The following is a 10,653-nucleotide window of genomic DNA, read 5'->3' as shown; positions in this document are numbered from 1 at the left end:
GATATTTGATGGTATTAAGCAATTAGTGTTAATTTTTAAAATGTGAGACAATAGTATTATGATTGTGTTCTAAAAAGTCATCTTTTTTTTAGGAGACACATATTTTATTGAATAAATGAGTGAATGAATGTATGTGGTTTAATTATCCTTCTCTTCTTACCATCTTTCTTACTCAGTATTTTCTGTTTAAAAAGTCATCTTTTAATAGAAAACAGCCTGGCAGTTCATCAAAAGTTAAACATACAATTACAGTATGATCCAGCAATTCTACCCCTAGGTATATTCCCAAAAGAATTAAAACAGGGGCTCAGACAGACACGTGTACACCAATGTTCATTGCAGTATTATTATTCACAGTAGCCAAAAGGTGGAAACAATTCAAGTGTCCATCAACTGATGAATGGATAAATTAAAGGTGGTATATACACAGAATGTAAAATTACTTAACCATAAAGAGAAATGAAGTCCTGATACATGCTATGATATGAATAAACCTTGAAAACGTTATGTTGAATGAAATAAGCTAGACACAAAAAGACAAATATTGTATGATTCCACTTATGTAAAATATCTAGAATAGGCAAATGCATAAACATCAAAGTTTATTATCAGTTACCAGCGGCAGATGGGAGGGGGAGATGGGGAGTTAATATTTAAAGGTTACTGAGTTTCTGTTAAGGGTGATGAAAAAGTTTGGAAGTGGATGGTGGTGATGGTAGCACAACACGGTGAACACAACCAATGTCACTATTGTACATGTAAAAGTGGTTGAACTGGCCAATGTTGTATTATACGTATTTCTCCATAATAAAAAGCTATCTTTTAGAGATACACACTGAAATCTTCATGGGTAAAATAACATGATATATTAGATTGTCTTCTGAATGATACATTGAAGGTGGTCAAGAAAAGTTTCTACAGTGGCAACTGTAGAAACTGGGTGATAGTTTATACATGTGGGTTGATCATACTACTCTATTTTTGTGTTTGCTTGAAATTTTTCATAATAAAAACATTTTAAAGATTAGCTTCTGCAGCCGCTCAGTCTGCCAAAGCCTTCCCTCCAGTGGGCACCTATTCCGGTGACCTCACATGATAATATCGGTAATGGTCTCATCCCCAGGAGCTGTGGACCACGAAGAGCCTTTCCTCTGATGCTAAGCAGCTCTCTGTTGCCTCCTAGTGCAACTCGTTCAGAAAACCAAGCCCAGATTCTCGTTTCCCTGAGGGTTTCTTACTTGGAATCTCTTCTGATACCAATTACTGTTCTTAGCTGGGGACAACAGATTCCACTCTGGCTGGTTTAAGCAGAAAGGAATTTAATAGAGGATATTAGGTAGTTTACAGAATCTTGGAGAGGGCCAAGACACTACACGGCCTGGAACAACATGAAAAAACAAAAACTGGTTGTCATCCAGTTGACTCCAGCTCAGAGTAGAACTGTGCCCCATAGGGTTTTTTTGTTTTGTTTTGTTTTTAGCCCAGCTGGCATTTTGGTAGAGATTATGTTGAATCTGTAGACCAATTTGGAGAGTATTGGCTTCCATAGGGTTTTCAATGGCTGATTTTTTTTGGAAGTAGATCATCAGACCTTTATTCCAGGGGGCCTCTGGGTAGATTCGAATCTCCAACCTTTTGGTGAACAACACAGTGTGTTAATCATGTGCAGCACCCAGGGACTCTGTAACAACGTGACCAGAAGAAATACTCGAGCATCCCACAGGACTGATCTGGTGGAAACACACTGCCCTGCTGTCCACTACCCAGGGAGAAGACCCTAGAGGCCCCCCACTGCTGACCCAGGAGATGTAATCTCCCTGGACTCAGCTACTGCCTCACATTTCTTTCTACCTCCATACCTCCTCTCCTTCTCCCCGCTTCCAAATCTCATACAGGGAGTCTCTTGGTGGAACTGGGTCACATGTGGAGCCTAGCTGCAAAGGAGTCTGGGAAATGTATTTTTAAGCTTTCCAGCATCTTAGCACAAGAAAGCCAACTGTGTCTGTGTGTCTTCATCTCTGAGAGAGTTCCTTGCTCTGTTCCTGGCTCCCAACACAGTGGCATGGCACAGGACCTAACCGTGGCACTGGATAGTCTTTTATTGTTGCCTGCCATGGTTGAGGTACTAACCTCAGGCACTGGCAAGGCAGACACTGTGCCACACACCCTTAACGTGTAACATTTACACAGGGTTCAGAGTTTACAAAGTAATCTCACATACATTTCCTCTTTTGGTCCTCTCAATAAGCTCTAAGGATTGGATATTTGAGGAGATTAAAACTCAAAGAGGTTAAGTGACTTGCCCAAGGTCACAGAGCTGGTATAGAGCAGAAACAGCATCCAAATCCTTTTCTCCCCTTCACTTCCTATCCATGTGGGTGGGATAATTTATTACAATTTCAGTTTGTGACTTGACCTTGCTTTTGTAGCCAATCATCCTTTCCCCATCCGGAGATTGCAGTCAGGCCTTTCTGCAACCCTGCCTTACATCAGAGTTCTGTGAGCAATGGCACAGAGCAGGGGTTAGAACATAGGCCCTGGAGTCAGAATGTTGGGAGCCACTTGTGAGTGGGGCTGACCTTGGACATGTTACTTAACCCTCTGACTGTTTCCTTATATTGAAGGTTGCTACCCCGGTTTGATTCCCAGCCAATGCATCTCATGCACAGCCACTACCCGCCTGTCAGTGGAGGCTTGCATGTTGCTATAATGCTGAACAGGTTTCAGAGGAGCTTCCAGACTAAGCAGGACTAGGAAGAAAGGCCTGGGGATCTTCTTCCAAAAACCAGCCAATGAAAACCCTATGGATCACAATAGTTCGATCTCTAACTGATCATGGGGATGGCGCAGGACAGGGCAGCATTTTGTTCTGTTGTACGTGGGGTCTCCATGAGTTGGGCAGCTAGCACGGATTCAAGGCAGCTGGCACCACCACCAATAACAGTACTTACCTCAGAGACTTACTGACAGAATTAAATGTGTTAGCACAAGTGAAGAGCTTAAAATATAGTAAGTGTTTGGCAAGTTTTATCATTGTTACTGCTGTTCAGGGTGGTTGGGGCAAAAGCAATGATTGCCAGGCCTTCAGAAGACCACTGTTAATACTTATCCTGGCTTTTGGTGAAGGGGTTATGCTGGATTGTCTTGCAGGAAGAAGAGGTGAGAGGGAAGTGTGGAGTAAAGCAGGCTAAGGGGAATAGTTAGGACTGGTGCCCTACACTTCCTTGTGGTGCCCCAGGACAGTGACAGGACCTTAGGGTAATGACTGCAGGTGCCCTGAGAAGGTTGAACCTCAGCAGTGTTACTTACCCCAAACTGACCCTGAAACAGAGGGCCTACCATCCTTCAGGGGTCATGAGCATTGGTCAAGGAGAGTACCTGTGTGGCTATTGTGCACTGAGACCATTGTGCACAGGCCCCTCTCTGAATGTTCTGGAATGTGAGAGACCCCAGAGTCGCTCACCTCTGATGAATGGATGAGCAAAGAGGCTCCAATAACAGCAAACTGAATTTCCCTCTAGCCTGGTAAGATGAAGGCTTGGAGCAGATAAAATCTGATTTGGAGGAAGAAATGTGACCTTATTTATACCGTATATACTGGGGAGCAAAATCCTCTACTCATAATACCTTATCTTGTTATCATCCAGAGTGAGGCTCCAGCAAATCCAAAACTGAGGCAAAGATTGCCTTGGAAATCTGGATTGCTCTTCCTTCGGTCTTTTCTGGCTTCTGATATACAGCCAGCAACCGAAACCCTCCTCTTCTCTTCCTTCTGCTCAACAAAATCCCTCCCTGGTGAGGAAGTGAGTAAGGGAGGTAAAGGTAGGTTCAAGACCCAGCTCTGCCACTGACCAGCTGTGCGTGAGGATGGTGGGATGAGAGAGATGAAAGTAAGTCCTTTCGGGGCTGTAGCTCTCGGCAAATAAAGACATTTACCCAGTGGCATTTTCATAAGCTTGAATTACTTATGTGGTAATTGGGATGGAGAGGAAGGGTAGGGCAACCTTACCTCAGTCTGCCTCACCTACAGCATTTGTGTAGCTCCTGCCATCCACTGGCTCCGTAGTAAATATAGGGTCACATTGTGGCATTTAAACAGTGGGTGAGACAGACATCATTATCCCCATTTTTCAGATAAGGAATTGGAGACGCAGAAAACATAACTGACTTTCCCAAGATCGCTCAGCTAATAAGTGGCAGAATCAAGATCTCACTGACCCCACAGGGCCCTCCAGCCACCCAGCTGCACCGTCTGTCTTTGTTAGCTGCCTTCCTAACTGTTCCGGGCTTCCGTGTGTTAAGTGCCTCTCATGCGTGGGCTGACACTGTGCTGGAGATGAGGATCTGATAGTGAGCAAACAGATGCTTTCCCTCCCCTCATGGAGTTTCCATTCCAGGAATACCTCTCAGACGCAGGTGTGCTGGGAGGGTTAATGCTGAAGGAGGAGAGAGCTGCATCTTGGAGCTGGCTTTCCCAGCTGGACCCGGCCGCCCTGAGTGGATGCAGAAGTAGGTTTTCCAGGCCTGGAGGAAGAATGGAGCGCTCTCGGGGTGCCAGCAGGAACCCCAGTGGCAGTCCCTGAGGGTCCCCTGGGCATTGGAAATGTAATGGCATTGGAAAATGCTATCCGGAGGGAGGCACTGAAGAGGGTGGTGTACAAGGGCTCTAGGGCCTGCCTCCTTCCTCTGCAGGCTGCCTCTAGCGTCTAAGTTCTCCCACTCAGCCAGCGCCCAAGAGGACCATCCATATGCCCCCCCTCCACAGATGTGGGGAAACTGAGGCAGGCAGTCCTCTGCAGCAGCCAGAGTGACCGCTCTCTGAGTGTTCACAACACCTTGGGAAATGCAAAACTGACAAGGCGATAGTCTCTGATCTGGACTAGGTGGTAAATCGCATAGTTATCTTAGGAGTAAAACTTTTTTCCGTCAGTTTATTATTCTGGCTGTCTACACAAATCAACGACTGGCTACTTCCTGGTTTTTCTCTACTTCTATGATATGTGTAGACCAGCCTCTTCCTTACTGACTTACTTAGTAAATATTATTACTGACTCAAGTAAATACTATTTGAGAACCTACCGTGTGCCCAGGCACCCACCCAGGCAAGGACCCAGCTGAAGTACTTGCTGACGACACAGGAGCCATGGCCCAGGTAGTGGAAGAAGGTAGTTGTAAATGCCAGCTATGGCCACACGGCCAGTTGTAGAAATGACGACTATATATCTTCCTTATTTTGATATAAATATGTTTGTATATATACTTGCATATGTGTGTGTGCGTGTTCCTGGGTGGTGCAAACAGTTAACACGCTTGGCTGCTTAACAGAAAGGTTGGAGGTTTGAAGGCGCCTCAGAAGAAAGGCTTCGTGATCTACTTCTGAAACATTAACCACTGAGAACCCTATGGAGCTCAATCCTACTCTGAAATGCCTGGGGTCACCATAAGCTGGAATCGACTCACGGCAGTTGGTTCGATTTTTTTGGTATATGTATATACCATTAGACATATTTTTGTTTTCTTTCGGTCTCATTCGCTTACCCACTAACATAAGATATGTTAATATTAGTTAACTTTATATCTCAAAATTTAAGTGACAGGATATTAAAGGGGGTGTGAATCAGTAAGGAGAAGAATGAACTTAAAACAAAAGTTTCTACCCTCATTGAGCTTACACTCTAGTGGGGGAGAGAAATAATAAACAAATAAGTAAAATATATAGATATCAGTTGGTGATAAATGTAAGGAGAAAAATAAAGCAGGGAAGAGGGATAGGGAGCGTGTGCATGCACATGTGTATATGCACGTGTGCATGAGTGTGCGTGCGTGCGTGTGTGTGTGTGTGTGTGTGTGTGTATGATTTCAAATAGGGTGGCCAGGGAAGGCCTCCCTAGAAGGTGACATTTAAACAGTGACCTGAAGGAAGCAGGGAGTGAGCTGTGAGGCTATTTTGAGAGAGCAGGTGCAAAGGCCCTGAGGTGGGAGTGTGTGAGGAGGCCTGCTGTGACTGGACCAGGAAGAAGGAAGCAGAGTGTAGCCTGAGATTTGTTGAGAGATAACAGGGGCCATATCATGTAGGGCACTGTGGGTCATGCTAAGAACGTTGGCTTTTACCCCAAGTGAGATGGGGCACCAGGACAGGATTTTGAGGTGAAGAGGGACATGCTCTGACTTAGGGTTCCACACAAATGCCTTGGCTGTCCTGAGGCTTGAACCACACTTGGCCATCTGGATAAGGAGGAGTGTCCCACTCATCCTCCCCAGACACTCACATGGTACCAGCTGCTTCTCACCCAGCCCACCGCCGGACTGTCAGAGCCCCGAGGTCCAGGGTCAGAGAAGGGGGGTCTGGTGGCCCCTCTGCCTCCCAGCCCAGGGCTCCAGCCCTTGGTTGTATGTTTAGAACCTTTCAAAGGCTAACAAACAAACTATGTTTGATTAGATTTCATGAATGTGACCCAAGCCCTCCGTCAGTCCTGAGGTTGCAGAGATGGTCAAGGCATGACCTGTGCCCTGGAGGAGCCCTGCAGGAGGAGACAGATGTGTCCATGACACACTGAGATGCAGGGTGAGCAGGGACCATCATGGGGACGCTCAGAGGAGACAGCATTATCTCTAGAGGGGTCATAGTGCCGGGGTGGGGAGGGTGGCAATCTAGAAAATGTGGATAACACTGGAGTCAGGGTGTTAAAAAGAGAGGCTGAAAGGGTAGGCCAGGAAGAGGGAGCAATAACATGAAGAAATCACAGAGATAAGAAAGTGTGAAGTAGGTAAGAATCTCAATCTTAAACTGAGGTATGAGACAAATTGAATTTTCTTTATTTTCTAAAGTAGCTTAAATTGTCTTTCGACTCTATTGCCCCTGGGTGATAAGAATTTAAGGAGCCCTGATGGTGCAGTGGTTAAAGCAGTCAGCTGCCAACCAAAAGGTTGGTGGTTTGAACCCATCAGTTGTTCTGCAGGAGAAAGAAGTGGCAGTCTGCTTCCATAAAGATTTACAGCCTTGGAAACTCTATGGGGCAGTTGGGGGGCCCCTATCACTTTCCCTCGAACTGCTTTAATTCTCAGGAACTCACGGAGAGCCAAGGCCAGGGGTGGGGTGGGACTATCTGGCTTAGATATTGTCTAGCCCCAAAGGCCCCTGCTGGCTGTCCCAGGAAGCCCCAATCCTATCAGTGGGTCCTTGGGGGCTGGGACTCCTCTGCTCCTTTCACACCAGTCCAAGGGGATGCTAGGGCCTCTCAGCTGGTGGACAGTCTGGTTTCTGATAACCACATGCTGGAGAGGATTCCGGGGCCCTCCCTGATATGGATAACCACATGCTGGAGAGGATTCCGGGGCCCTCCCTGATATGGATAGCCTGTGGAGCAGGCGCTAAGCCACCCACCAGCTCTGGACCTCAGTCCCTCCTATATTAGCCAATCTAGTCGCCGTCGAGCCAACTCCGACTCATGGCGACCCAATGTGTGTCAAAGCAGAACTGTGCTCCACAGGCTTTTCGATGGCTGATTTTTCAGAAGTAGATCACCAGGTCTTTCTTTCGAGGTGCCTCTGGGTGGACCTGAACCTCCAACCTTTTGGTTAGCAGCCAAGCGCATCAGAACTCCACCTGTATTAGAGGGGGTAACTAGTAAGTATTGTGGCGTTGAGTGGGTGGAAACAATGATGGGAAGCTTAGCGCCGTCAAGGACCTTGGCCCTCACACCGAGGCAGTAGTCCTGGGCTCTCTAGGCCTTCGGGTGTGGTTTGGGACGTTGTACCCCCACCATACTGTGGCTGGGCCAGAGATACCCTGGGCAGGGGTAGGGGTGTGGAAGGGGGGTACTGGATCAGCTGTGAAAAATTTCCTCCAACCCCCTTCGTCCACCACTCAGTTCTCAAAGCACTGGCTGTTCCCAGGGATGGGGCGGGGGGGGGGGGGGGGTGCGGATGTCCTGGCCAAAGGAACCCCTGAATGGGGAGTCGAGGACCCCTGAGATCTCTCAGCAAATATTCTGGAGGCTCACGGGGGGTGGAAGGGAGAGAACATTCATACATTTGGAAGCAGCTAAAACGCCAGGATTTATGTTCTTTCCCCCGCTCCCCACATCTCTGGCTGGGGAGGGCGACTCATTTTTCACGGTGCCGCGTGACTTTCCAGACTGTATTTTCAGCCTCAGTTTGACGTCAGGCTCCCTCTCAGTCCCTGGGGATGGGCTTCGTACATTTCCAGGCTATCGGGGCGGAGCCTCCGCACTCCGCATTGTCTCTCTTGCCCTCCCGCTTCCAGCTCTGGCCTCCAGGGGTAGCAGTGGGCGGGGCTCCCTGGGAGGGCAGGTGGCTGGGGAAACGAGCGGGGGAGTTGAGAGAGTCAGCTGGAGAGAAGTCCAGAGGAGCTGATCCCCGCTGCATGGGGATGTCCTGTGTGGGGTGTGTGTGTGCGACATGACGGGGAAGAGGGTCAGGACACAGAATGGGAGGTGGGGACCAGGAAATGAGAGGAGCGAACCAGCTGGCTGAGATATGTGGAGGGTGCGTGTGCCCCTAGCTAGACTGCTTATCTGAAGACACTTCCCTGGAACAGCCTAGAAAGAAGGGAGGGAATATAAGAAAGTGGGGAGGGATGGGGGGTGAGGAACATTGGGGGAAAGATGGAAAGGTCCAGGGGGTAGGGCAGAGGCAGAAGAATGGAATGATAACACAGTCACTTGGACAGTTCAACACTTTCTGTCAATTTATCTCAAAATGACTTGGCTGTGGGTATTGTTCTCATTTTATAGACAGAGAAAAACTGTGCAGAAAGACTGTTCTTGGTTCACAGTGGCTAGAACTCAGCCCAGCTCTGCCCTCAACTCTTGTTTCAGAGTTGAAGGGGCAAGATCTGCTCTCAGAGCTGCAGCTAGCATACCTGAGCCACCATCAAATAGTGGCTTTAAAACAATGACCACACCTTGTGTTTTTGGGTGTTTCTATCCGCCTCCCACCTTTGAGCCTAGACCAGGGCTCTGTCTGTGCCAGGCACCCCAGATATGGTCAAGACACTTCAATTCTAGTTTCTATCCTAATACCTACTCTCTGCTGTGTGACTCTAGGAGACTCTCTTAACCTCTCTGGGCCTTGGTTGTCTTATTTTTTGTACCTCATAAATACAGCATGTCTTGAACTGAGCTCATCTTCTCTCCAGCCCGCTACACTTGGAGTCCAGAACTCCATGATGCTCATCATCCCAAAATCTCTCTCCAGTTAACATCACCCTCATCTATCCCAAGCTAGAAACCCACAGGTCCTTCTTCACCTCTCCCTCATCCTTGCCCACATCCAATCAACCACCATACTTTGTTGATTGTGCCTCCCAAACACCCCAGGAATCATTGCCCCCCTCTGTGTCCCCACAGCCACAGCCACTGCCCCCAGCCCCATCCTCTTGGCCCTAGCTTGTGCAGTAGCTAACTAACCGGACTCCTTGCTGCCCACCTCACCCCACTCCAGCTTGTCTTCTGGCTTAAAATCCTGCGAAGTCTCCCGTTCACCCATGCAGTAAGTCCAGTACCTACCTCACTAGGCAACGGAGGGGAGTAAGTGGGATAATGGACATGAAGCACTATACACCATGCCCAGTGTTTAGTAGATGCTAGAAAGTGCTAGCTCTTTTTCTTACCAGCTCCTCTTGCCGCTTTCAAAAGTATCAAACGATCGGAAAATGTGTCACTGTGAAACAACCCCATTCCTGAGCCTCCCTTCTCACTTCTCTACTCACCCCACTATCCCAAACTTCATGCTAGGGGCTGGGGCTTTAAAAAGAGTTTCTGTCACCCAATAGCCACTGCAAGGCCTGGGTTCAGGTTCTCATAGCTCCCCAAGGGTGGCAGTATTGTGCAGTGGTTAAGCACTTGGGCTTTGACTCAGATTCCAGTTCTGCCACTAACTAGCTGTGTGACCTGAGGCAAGCCACTTAACCTTTCTGTGCTGTAGTTTCCTCATCTGTAAAATGGGAATGATATTAGATACTACACCTCGTAGGCTTTTTATGAGATTTTATACACATAAAATACGTAGAACAGTGTCTGGCAAAAAAAACAAGTGTTTGATAAATATTAGCTTTTGTAATTACTGCATGGAATATAATAATAACCTCCTAAATGGTCTCCCTGCTTCCAGTTTTTTCGCTTCTAATACATTTTCCACTCAATGTCAAGAAGGCCTTTCACTCCACACAGGGTTGCCAGATAAAATACATGATGCTCAGTTCAAATTCAAATTTGACTGGATGTCTGATATTTTTACTGGTTAAACCTGGCAACTCTACTCCATGCTTAAATTTTTCCATGGTTCTCTATTCCCTTCAAATTAAAATCTGAGCACTTAGCCTGCCATTCAAGCTCTCTGTGATCCAAGCCCCTGACTCTCCATTTACTCTCTCGCCTCCCTTTTTCTTACCACCCCAGCCCCTGCAGCTTATGCTCCAGCCACCTCCAACTGCTTTCTTGGAATCCCAGAGAATGAATCTTAGCATTTTGGAGCTAAGAAGAACCATTTGCCACATTTTCAGATGAGGAAATTGGGGCCCAGAGAGGTTAAGAACCTGTCCAAAGTCACCCAGCCAGTAGGTGAAGCCCATGTCTCCCAGGCCTGTGTTCTTATCAGGACCTCAAACCTTACTTCTGAAACACAGAAAGC

This window comes from Trichechus manatus, unplaced genomic scaffold, assembly GCF_000243295.1.
Source record: "Trichechus manatus latirostris isolate Lorelei unplaced genomic scaffold, TriManLat1.0 scaffold00297, whole genome shotgun sequence".
Classification (NCBI taxonomy): domain Eukaryota; kingdom Metazoa; phylum Chordata; class Mammalia; order Sirenia; family Trichechidae; genus Trichechus; species Trichechus manatus.
This window is presented reverse-complemented; position numbering follows the sequence as displayed.